The 10694-nt window shown below is 36.0% G+C and overlaps 1 pseudogene; it reads left to right on the top strand.

Annotated features, from left to right (window-relative positions):
• Window positions 1-5373: 5373 nt before the first annotated feature.
• Window positions 5374-5492, top strand: LOC111731919 (annotated as a pseudogene).
• The last annotated feature ends 5202 nt before the right edge of the window (window positions 5493-10694 follow it).

The raw sequence follows: 10694 nt of genomic DNA, 5'->3' as shown, positions 1-10694 counted from the left end.
CAGGGAAGAATCATAGAAGAGAAAACTGAGGTTTTACCAAAAACATTTGCCAACAATTTTTTATTTGGAGCCTAGAAAAGGGTCAAGTTAAAAATGAGAAATAAGAGAAAATTCACAAGAGTACCCACTCATCTTCAACAAAAAGGGACTGTCACAGAGACCCATGAAAGGACCTTTCCAGGTACTTTGGGGTACAGACTTCTGATGGCATTGCTTAAATAACTTTGAGACCATACCACTGGACTAAGTTAGGATTTCTAGATTTCTGGTAGAGAAGCTGATAGGTTCATGAAACTGCTAACCTAAGACAGAGCAAAATAAGAATTACCCAGAACTGAGGAAGAATGATTACGGGATTTTGGAATGTTGTGGATCCCCCTTTCTCATTTTTTTTTACACTATCAGCAACTCATGACAATTTAGTAGATTAAGCTTTTGTAAACAGAGATAAATTATTTATCTTTTTCTCTTTTTCTGATCTCCCCAGAATTTAGAATTTCTTATCAAGTATTCTTATTTTCATGCATCATAATTATTTGCATAGATTAAGAAGTTGTTTCATTTGTTAGCAGTACATAATTAGAAATATGGGTTGTATATCTAAGGCTTAACTGGAGTGTCATATTTGAGAATGATGGTCATAGTATCAGATATGACCTTACATTTATAGGAGCTAAGGTTAATTTTATGGAGCTAGTACCTACAAAGCCCTCTTCAGAAAACTCAGCCTAGTACTTGGCTTACGGAATTCCAGTTTTATAGGGAAATAAGAAAGGTCACGTCTGGCAAGCATGAGAATCTTGTGATATTTTGGGGACCTTGAAAAGAGAAGAATTCACCCAAATCTAGAGATACTATAGGTTAAATCTAATGGTGAATTCTTGGCATGGCTACCTAGCCTTAAGAAGCTTTTAAAAGTTTACTCTGAGATTCCATATGAAAACTTTCAGTAAAGCAAACTTTAAAAAGTCTGTTATGTCTATGGCTATGTTACCCTGAACAAGCCCAATCCCGTCTGATTTCAGAAGCTAAGCAGAGTCAGGCCTGGTTAGAACTTGGATGAGACACCTAGGAAGACCAGATGCTGTAGGCATGAAAAATAAAAAAATAAGGTTCTTTCTTGCAATTTGTGAGATCAATCAAGGGTTGCCTCACCTAAAAAAAAAAAAAAAAGTCTATTATGGTAAATTCTCATTCTTGTTATACCTTTGTAAATAAGCCAAATCTAATGAAACTAGCCCTATTTTGTGGTTTAAAAAAAGAATCTTTTTTAGGGATTATCTTTGATGGGAGTGGGTAGCTATTGAGAGTTTTGTGGGTTATCAGGTTCTAGTCTTATCCTAGTCTTTGAGCAATATTGTACCTTTTTGTTAATTGTAGGTAACTAATGGAAATGAAAAAATATAGCCAAAGCACGCTGCCCACCTGTAAGGTGGACTGGATCTGGCCATCTTTCATTCATTGCCAACTCTTATCAAATTTTCAATTCTTCAATTGTTCTTCAGCGTCTGGCCACAATCCTCCAAACTAACATTTCCAATTTTTCTCCCTCCTTATTACTTAGTGTTAATGAGAATTAAAACCTTACTGCTCAGATCCTTATTCAAACTCTAAGTTGCCTTATAGCTGAACCTTTCACCCAGGATCTCAAGAAGCACTGAGAATTAAAGGTCCTGACTTGATATGTACTTAAAGGACTCATCACTGCAGCATTCTGTGCATGAGCTGGATTTCTCTCTAGATAAGCCACTGTCTGGGCCGCTAAGGAAGTCTGAAAAAAATGCTCAAGTCTTGCATGCCCTTATATGGGTGGTAACTGACTGTGGACAGCATTGCCAGGAGCATCTGTATCTTCTCTTTGAGGAAGCGAAGGGCTGCATAATTGAAAGATTTTCATCCACTGACCTGTTAGACTTTGACACAACATTTTATATTACTACTTCTCTTTTTCATCATAGGTGTCTCTTTAATATGCCTGACCCCAAAACAACTGACCTTTGCCACCACCTCTTAATAGATGGTTCGACTAATTTTGCAAGAACAAAGCCAAGAGTCTTAAGGACACTATTTCTTAAACTCTGCTTTACCTGATCAAGAGATTTATGATCCCTTTGAATTGTTCAGTTGCAAATGGTATGATTCTTCTTGAATAAAATGGGGGACTGACAATGTTTAGTATTATCTAAACCCAATGATTCTGGAAAACAGGTTAAAGTTAAGAAATCTTCTTTATATTCTTTATGTTCCAGAAATCAACTTGTTGCAAAGAAGTACTCTTTCCCATATGACTTAGATAAAACTGACAGATGCCCCTTTACTTATCTATTGTAACGCCAGACACAGACCCACCAAGTTTCCATTCTCTGTTTCATAATGACTAGCTGATCTGCATGTGCCTATGAAGTTGGAAAGAAGGTACTTGTTAATCAAACTTAGGTTAAGTTTCTCTCTTTCTTCCAGGCTCCTAAATTTTACCCACACTCAGTCTGAAGCAGCATACTCTCACCATAAGGGCCCCACCGAAAGTAGGTTAACCTCAGGGCAAAACACTCTTCGATGTACTATCCAGTCATGATATCCCACCATTTTCATCCCACTTGTTGTTTACTCCTCCCTGTGAAAAGAAAACCCTTTTTGCCTAATCTTTGGGACAATTGCAGATCTACTGTTCTTCCTATTGCAATAGTCCCTTGCCTCTACCCCAACCCCAGCTCCTTGCATTAATCCTTTCAAATAAAGTCTCTCCTTACCTAAACCTGGATTTGTTGTTTATTTGATATTCAAAAGCAGTGAATTAAGTGGAAATAGATAACATTTTAGTGAAAACTTCTAAGTATATAAGAGTGAGAAGTTTCAAAGATTTGCTTATGGTGGTAATATTAATATACACCAAAAATAAGTAGTGTAATGGAAGTCCATTATAGTAAAATTTACTGACAGAATTAGAAGTTCTGTTAATAGTATAAAGTATATACTAACATTTTAAATTCTAGAACTTAATTCTTCCTAAAAAATACCTTGGAAACATTTTAATTTTAAAAAAATTAAGTTCAAAACAATTTTGTACTAAATGGTGACTATATGTCATTATACATTTAACACACAACACCAAGAGTGAACCCTAGTGTCTCCTATGGACTTTAGTTGATAATGATGTGCAATGTTGACTCATGGATTATAACAAATGTACCATACTGGTGCAGGATATTGATGGTGGGGGAGACTGTCCAGTGGAAGGTGTATGTGGGATCTCTCTGTACTTTCAGTGTAATTTTGCTGTGAAACTTTAACTGTTCTAAGAAGTAAAGTGTTTTAATTTTTTTAAAGCAAAACTAGAACTAGAAAGGCAAAACTAGAACTAGAAAAAAAAATAAGTTCATTGATTTTCAAATTAATACAACAAACTAATTTTGTACTGCAATATAAAAAGGCTATAATGAAATGGAAAACTTATGAACTGAGTTTTTAAAATTTGTTACTTAGGCAAATTAACTATATAAAGAAAGTCTTTTTTAAGGTTTGAAACTATAGACGATACCCTACTCAACAAACTGGAACCCTGTTCAAATTGAGAAAATTGCATCGTCGTAATTTTAAACACAATGTTGATTTAACACAATCAAGCATTATATCAAAAACTATAGATTATCTCTACATTAACTGGGTAATTTCAGAAAATTAGAAAATGACAATTCTTTGTTAAGAATTCAAACTTCTTATTATTTGATTTAAAATATTTATGTTAGAAAATTAATGAGAAAAAACTGACATCAACATAACTGAAAGTGTAAATGTTATGTGTGTGTGTGTGTATATATATATATATATATTTTTTTCTTTCATTGAGTTCACCAGTAGGTAAAGGTAGTACTTTTTACAATTTTTTGTTGTAAAAAATTATCAAAATAATTTAAAGAATAGTACAATGATCACTACCTATATTAATAATTGTTAACATTTCACCATGTTTTCATTATCATTCTCTATATATTTGTGCTGTGTGCGTGTGTGTGTGTGTATCTTAGCCATTTAAAATTAAATTGTAGACATTGTGAAACTTCATCTTTAAATAGTTCAGCATGTAGTACCCAAGAGTAAGGGCATTCATATTCCAGTATCTGAATCATATGTACTTAATCATATACAAACGCTAAGAGTAAGGCAGCAGAAGTGATCCTCCCTGGTCACAGGCAATAATAAGGTGCATTACCTGTAAAGAATTAAAAAAACATAATACAATCTGACCATGAGCTGGCAATTCTAAATAATGTCAGTGATAAAATAATTATGCCTAAAAATTTTTTTGTTTAGCTGTAGACAAATGCTGTATACTGTTGAATAATATAAATAAGATTCAAATTAGCACTTTTTACTACTTATATTTAAATATATATTGGATTCTGTGGACAAAAAAGGAGGCTCTGTAATAACTCTAACGGAAAGTAACCTCACAGGGCGATCTGATCGTAAATTTCTAACTGGGCAGATCATGGTGGGTAGTTACGTCTCAGGCCTGTAAAAGGTTTATTTTCACCTTAAGCAAGTCTTGTCCATTGTTTTTGTGCATCTAAGTTAACACGTCTTTGAAATGCCTCTTTTTCAGACCCCTGGAATAACAACCCTAAAGAGAGCACATGATATCATTACTATCCTGTAATCCAATCATAGAGATTTCTCTGCCTTGCCTTCTCCCATATAATCTTCCTTACGTTCCCTCCTTAATTCTAAACATATAGAAGAAACTGCAAACTGTCATTCGCTGGAGAATTTGAGATCTTGCTTCCTGGCAATGTCATCAGGTTCAAATAAACTCGTAATAATTCTCTACAGCTTTGAACGTTCTTACATTAACAATTCTAATGGCAGTTAAAGAATTCCCAGTTACACAATTGGCACCTGGCATGTTGGGACTGAACTACAAGTATTTTGAAAATAAATTCTTAATGGCTTCGAATCCTTGAGTTAGATTGGGTGGGTTGAGGGTAAGGGAAAGACAGTTTGTGTCTGAAACCCTTGTGGTACTAACATTCCTGCATTTAAACGATAGATTTGAAATGAACAACATGGCATAGTGATTTTAAAGATAAAGAGAACTTGAGTAACTTCAGTTCTATTTATATATGACCAGTCAGAGTCGTTAATTTGAGTTAGAACTGCAAGGTGAAATATGTTTGTTTAGTAGTTATTCAACGTTTTCTGATATCTAAACAGCTTTTAGTTTTGTGGAGAGAATTCGGATATGGGCCAGGCCTGGTTTTATATAGACTTGATCTCATCAAAGTTTTGGGGAAAACACTGAAATGCATGACTTGGAGCAGGATGGAATATCTGAGCGGGAGGCTAACAAGTTTTTGTTCATACATGAAATATCTTGTCTACGGCCATGCTACCCTGAACAAGCCTCATGCTGTCCTATCTTGGAAGCTAAGCAGGGTCGGGCCTGGTTTGTACTTGGATGGGTGACCACCTAGGAAGACCAGGTGCTGTAGGCATAAAAAATAAAGGATTGTAAACTGACAAAGCCCTTGAATCTGTGAAGTCAACCAAGGGTTGCCTCGCCTAAAAAAATAAAATAAAATGAAATATATCAGTTAACTTGAATATCTTTATTTTAGTTGAGATTCTTCTTGTTTAATTACAATTAAACACTAATGTTATTATTCATAACATTAAAAGACCAGGATGTAGGTCTAATATTTTCCCTTAAAATTAATATAATAGAATAAATTCATTACATTTTTTCTTTTTTATATGTAATTTTTCTTATTTATTTTACTGGCACATTTTATACATACAAAGTTCAATAAAATAAAATTCTAGTCATTATTATTAATTTGGTTTCATGATTATTACTGAAAATAATTTTGCTGTATAGAGAATTAGGAGTTTAAAAATGGTTGGCTTCAGGTAACAAAATAGATATAGCACTGGTCATGCCTAAAATATTAACAATAATTTACTATTTTTATTAATATCCAACCGTGAAAAACAATATAAATGAAACCACTTTAAAATGGAGTAGGCTGAAAAATTTGAAAACATTTATTCATAAACATATATGTACCCCTTTGTTCATTGCGATGTTATTCATGCTGCAATGTGTCCCTTGATGATTGGATAAAGAAAGATATGATACATATATACAAGAAATACTTCTCAGCCATAAGAAAAGATAAAGTTGAGAACAATATGATTTCACTAATATGTGGGATACAAAACTGAAAGCAACAAACGAACAAACAAGATAAACAAGAGCTCATAGACACAGACAACAGCTTGGTGGTTACCGGAGGGAAACTGGGGTTGGGAGGGAGGTAGATAAGGGTTAAGGGGGTCAAATATATGGTGACAAAAGGAAACTTAACTTTGGGTGGAGAACACACAATGTGATATACAGATATGTGTTATAATCGTACACTTGAAACCTATATAATTTTATTAACCAATGTTACCCCAATAAATTAAAATAAATAAATAAATAAATAAATAAATAAATGATGAATGGATGAATGAATGAATGCATGAATAAATAGAATGCCATCCCAGAGAAACTGCCATGCACGTCTTATGCCTCAAACCTTTGGAATGTTAAAACAGGGCAAAATAACCTTTGGACTGGGCCTAAAGCAACATGTGCCCCAAATAACTGCAAAGATAACAAGAAAGCAGATATTTTGACTACAGGACTGATGACTATTGATCTGAATATTAAAAACTGAAAATTGGAAACATTCTTTAGAATTAGTGTCATTATGCTACTTATCTACACTATAGAAATTCCTTTCTTTTATTAATGTAATTGTTCCCCTTCCCTTTCTCATAAATACCCCTTGCCTTTGCCTCTTAATGGAACACTATTTGGGTTTCTTCTTGAACTGGTGGTTCTTGAATAGCTATTCTTTTTTTGTCTCAAATAGATGCTTGTTGCCTCTCACTTTGGCCTTTTATTTTTAGGTTAAGACAACCAAGTGGCACTTTTTAGGCTCTAGATTTTGCAGAACTTGGTCAAATTGAGGAGGAGGGTGAAGAGTCTTAGATATTTCCACTATCTTATTCTCCCTAGAAAATAGTAGAGCAACAGAAGAAACAAGATTACTAAAGCTTAGTAATATGTTAATAACAATAACAACAAAACAATAATAATGTATTTAGAGAGCTCTTGCTAATTGGTCTGTCAGAAAATAAATCACAACAGTTTTGCAGAATTTTATGGCCTTGTTCCATCTAGAAATAAAGGGCTACCCAGAACAGAATGGGGAGATTCTGGAGGGCTTGATAAATTGGAAGGGAGGTAGGGACTTTTGGCTGCTGCCCCAGTGCCAGCTGAGGGTGACTGCAGACTGCTGGCAGCAAAACAATAATTCCAGGAGGTAAAAATGTTTTCTTTGTGCTACTGCCTCAAAAAGCCCTCAGGTTAGAGAAAAATAAAGTGATTCAGTTCCTTCCTCTTTTTCTTGAATTGTAAGCAGTAACTCTGGAAAATCTATCTTGGCTTTGTCTAACATTTCTTCCACTTTATCCTTTTTTCTCCCAGTTGGGGATGCAATAGAGAGAGGATAAAAGCATGCAATCTGGGTAGGTTTTAATCTTTATCAACCTGGGTAAATTACTTACCCTCCCTTTATTCACAAATGGGAATAAGAATGGTAATAATGGTTAACGTTTATTGAATACTCACTATACACTAGGAGCTGTTTATAAACACTTTGTGTGTATTAATTTGTTTAACCCTCACAGCAACCCCATGGGGTTGGAGCTGTTATTAATCCCTTTTTATAGAGAGGAAACTGAAGTTAAGTAACTGCCCAAGTTTGTCTTATTGGTACCTTTGAAACCAGGTTGCTGGAGATATTGAGAGGATTAAATACGATAATGCATGTAAAACTCTTAGATTAGTGCTGACAGTGTTGAATTTTACCCTAGCCCTATGATCCTGAAAAATAGCAATGGTTAAAGAAATCCCCAACCCACTGTGTTCTGAAAGATGGTTTACTGCAAAGAACCATCCTTATCTTATAGGACTTGCATAAGATCCATGGGTGTTCCCTCGTTTACCTACAATAAAGGCCACAGACCCTGCAAATTCACATTCTTTGCCTCATAAATAATTGGCTGAACTGTTTTGCCCCCAGTAATCAATCAGAACAAAATGCTTGTTAACCAAGCTTTGGTTAGGATTCTCTTCTCTTAGGCCCCTAAACTTTGACCTATTCTCAGCCTGAGCTAGTACAGCCCCTCCTTAGCAACCTCCTTGGAAAATAGGTTGACCTCAGGGTCATTCTCCGATCTACTACACATCAGCCATCTCACCCTTTCATCCTATTTTCCCACTTTGGATTCTTCCTAGCCTGTTTACCCATCTCTGTTAACTTTTTTTTGTTTTTTTGTTTTGTTTGTTTGTTTGTTTGTTTGTTTGCGTAACACATAAGACGCTTGCAGATCTCATTGTCAAAGAATTCTCCCCATTGCACTAGACCTCTCCCCTTAGTTCCTTCTTCCCCCATCTCCCGTTCTTATAACAATCCTTTCAAATGAACTTTCTCCTTACCTAGGAAGTCTGGATTTATTTTTTATTTGGCAGTGCCTGGCATATAGTAAGCACTCAGTAATAGTAGCTACTATTATTAATATTTTCTTTCACCCTCTTCCTATGTTCTGTGCTAAAACTTTGCTGGTATAGGCAAGAAGCAATGAGGGAATCCAGCTTGCTCCTTACACATTATGGGTGTATATTAATCTTGGTCCTAAAAGGAAATAGAAGGTACAGTAAAACCTGTACAATTTGTGGATTTATTTACAATGGAGACTGGTTTTAAAAACGTGGCTAGTGTAGAACCACAAGTGATAGTAGCAACAGAGTTTTCACCATCTCTGGGTTCAAGGGTATAAAAGGAGACAAATGTTGCCAGAACATAGAAGAACAGAGTCACATAGAGCAATTTGAAAGCTGAAAACAGTTCAGCTAATTATTGACCTTCAATCGATCAAATGACCCAACAAATCTGGGGGAGAGAATACTCAACCTTAGTCACCTCCTTCCCTTGGATCTTCTTTTGTGACACTCCACTGACTAAATCCAACAGAAAGCCAGAGGGCACAGGAGCCCTGTTAATGTAATTCACAACAAGTGTGCCTCATGGAGCAGCAAGCCAGGTGGGAAAGAGTGAAGATATGGAGGAACAAGTGGAAAATATCTATCGCAAAGGAATTCGCAGGCTTCTATGTGTTATAGATTGGGGTCCTTGGAAACAGACTCTGAGACAGATAGTCATATGCGGGTTTATTAAGAAATACTCCTAATAAAAGATACACTTGTAAGGAAGCGAGAAAGGCAGGACTAGGACACACGAGGAGCTGACTCACAATGCAGTTGCAACCCAAGGCTTCAGCCTATTCTATGAAGAGCTCTGGAATTCGGATGACCCTTCAGAGTTGTCCCCAATTGAGGCCATGGGACCCCTTTGCACCCATGTACCAGTCAGGATACAACCTTGGTCGAGGGCTAAGCAGTAACTGTGACCTAGAGAAACTTCCAGGGAGTGATGCCGGCGTGAGCCTTTAGCACCCGCAAGGTGAGTGAAGGGATCTGGGTGGAGCTCTGAAATATTCACCACACTGTGTATGAGGGTAGAGGCAATTGTTGATTGAATGCCCAAGGACAAGAGAAGTACTAAATCCGGAAATGATAGGATATGCTGCTGAGTTGGTAAGAAGGGTTAAAAAGAATGAAATTAGATGGCGAAAAGCATTTGAAACAATTCAAGCACCATTCTTGATAAAATATGTAAATAATAAACATCTTAAGTAGATGGATACCTCCTTGAAGAGGAATTTTCCACTCAAATGGCTAACCTTGTAATCAGCAATTTGTTCTGTTTTTGTAAACGTGCTTGCCTCATAGGCTGAAGGGCAGGGTGACCTCAAGATCAACTGAAGACTCAACCTCCCCTTTGCTTGTTCTGTCTAGATAACAGATGTATCCCCTTTGCTTGTTCTGTCTAGATAACATATGTATCCCCTTTGTTTGTTCCGTCTAGATAACAAATGTAACCCCTTTGCTTGTTCGCGGATAAGCCCTATAAAAGTAAGATTACCTCTGAGCCTGGGGCCCGGGTCTTCAGAGCGCTAGCTCTTCTGGAATTGCTGTTATAATAAACTTGAGTTCTCCAACTCTCTGAGTAGTGCTTGGTTTCTCACCATCTGATTTTTCTGCAACACCTTAACATAGCAAAATATGTATATCTCAGCCCACAAGTTAAAACCATGCTAAATGGGAAGCATCAAGCCCCTTCCCATGAAACCCTGGGACAAGTCAGGGATATTCATGCTCACCATGATTATTTAATGTTGTTCTGGAGGTAGTAGCTAATGCAACACAAGTAAAGAAATTTGAGGTATACAAATAAGAAAAGAGGAGTAAAATTTTCATTAAAAGTATAAAGGTAAAAATTTCACTTATCAAATTAGCAAAGATAAAAAAGTTTGATATGCACTTGGTTGGCCATAGTGTGGAAAAACAGGCACTCAGAAACATTGGTAGTGGGACAGTAAATGACTACAGCCCTCTCTGGGAGATAATCTGGCAACAGTTATTAAAGTTAAACATGTTTACCCTATCACTAGAGATTCTACTTCTAAGAATTTACCTTACGGATATACTCACATATGCAGGGAAAAACAAATATATAAGGATA

The sequence above is a fragment of the Pteropus vampyrus genome, unplaced genomic scaffold, assembly GCF_000151845.1.
Source record: "Pteropus vampyrus isolate Shadow unplaced genomic scaffold, Pvam_2.0 Scaffold11, whole genome shotgun sequence".
Lineage (NCBI taxonomy): Eukaryota > Metazoa > Chordata > Mammalia > Chiroptera > Pteropodidae > Pteropus > Pteropus vampyrus.
This window is presented reverse-complemented; position numbering and strand designations above follow the sequence as displayed.